The sequence below is a fragment of the Phytophthora infestans genome, genomic scaffold (genome assembly GCF_000142945.1).
Source record: "Phytophthora infestans T30-4 supercont1.35 genomic scaffold, whole genome shotgun sequence".
Lineage (NCBI taxonomy): Eukaryota > Oomycota > Peronosporomycetes > Peronosporales > Peronosporaceae > Phytophthora > Phytophthora infestans.
This window is the reverse complement of record NW_003303724.1, coordinates 579,323-581,102: the sequence shown is the minus strand read 5'-3', so window position 1 is coordinate 581,102 and position 1,780 is coordinate 579,323.

The window sequence follows — 1,780 nt, the reverse complement described above, 5'->3', positions numbered from 1 at the left end:
ACCTTGCTCATCACCTCGTGTCACTCGACTTATTTCATGAGAGGGCGAGACCGAGGGTTCGAACGCCCCTCAGTCTGCTGCACTTCCTTCGACAGCAGCGTCATCAACCGACACTCCGGCGCCCGCTGCCCCGGACTCTTCACTCCCTGTGGTAGCCCCTGCAGCACTCCCCGTCGTCGCTGAATCCGCGGAGATGGCTCCTGCTGCTCCTCCTGTTGAAGCTGGTACCGAGGATTCGCAGGGTCCGGCTTCAGCTCCAGCTGCCGAGGCTCCGGTTCCTGATGAAGAGGAGAAGGAGAGTGGTGACTCGACTTCGTTGACACTCTTGGTCACCGCGGCCAGGCACTTGGAATCGATTTGAATCCTCGCTGCACGTACCACGACGTTCTCCAGCATCTCAGCTAACTGTTGAGGTGTCCCGCGTGACTTCGTTTTCAGTGGTTGCTCTCCGGTCGGCATTCATGTTTTCTTATTCTTAATCCACTTCCACAGCGTAATCATGTTCATGTTGTTCTTCAAATGCATATACAATTTGTTGTTGCAGTAACGTTCTTCGTCTGTTACCACAGGCTGCATCGCCCTGTGGACAGTTCATACGTGATCCAGTCACGCTAGTCTTCGTCCGCCACTTGCGCCATCTGCAGCCGATTCTTGCTCTTCTTGGCTCGCAAATAGTCGTACAGCAGACCTCCACATGACAAGTTTGATGATGGTTCCCAAGTTGTATCTTCATAGCCAACCCACTTGACTTTGAACTCGCGTACAGCACGCTCCGTGCTCGTCGTTAGTGGTGTTCTGTCGTCGAGGATGGCCTCGACTTCATATTCACCGGCAACTTGGTCTGGTTCCCAGCTGTCCTCAGGCAGTAGTTCCTCATCAAAGTCGAGTCTTGCTTCATTAGTCGCGTCAAGTACCAACCGAGTGTTCGGTCGACTGTTGAATTCGTTGACAGCCTTGAGTCTTGACACGTGCACTACTGGGTAAAAGCGATACCCACTTCGATCAGGCAGTTCCAGCTCGTACGCAAACTCTTCCACCTTGCGCTTGATCCGAAAAGGTCCATGCCATCGGTGAGCTAATTTCTTCGTCAAGCCCGGTTTGACGCGTTCCATGTACAACCACGCCCGGCTCCCAATCTCAAAAAGAGATCTCGGTGGAGCTCTTGCAGGATCTTCCATCTCTTCCGAAACTTCTGGAGGGTTCGCCGAGTGCTCGTTTCCACTTGGTTGAGGTACAGCAGCTTTTTCCAGTCGACTCAGGGCCTCATTATGCTTTTTTGCCCTTCGCTCCTTTTCTACAGCCTGATAATCCTTGGCCATAGTGAGGGCGACCTCATGTTGTCGATTGATCTCACGCCGCCACGCCAGTGCGTCAGACTGCTTGCCGAGTCCTCGTTTGAGTGATGACGACATTGCCCGCAACGTCGACTGCGCATCCCAACCATGAACGAGGTAGAACGGCGTTTCCTTCCTCGTAGTGTCTTGAGAAGTATTAATAGCAAATACTAGCTTCTCCGCGATTTCGTCCCAATCTTGCTGTAGAGGGTCTTCCGCGTACACCCGTACGGACCCCATCACTGACTTCACCGAGCGTTCCTGCTGTCCATTAGCCTGTGGCCGATAGCTCAAAGTCGCTCTTGATCTTGACTGCATCATCTCTGCGAACGCTTGGAACACCTCGCTCATGAAGCGTGGGTCGCGGTCATGCCTTATTAATGATGGGGCTCCGAATCGTCGGTACACACATTCTTCGAACACTTGGGCAACACTCAGTGCAGTCG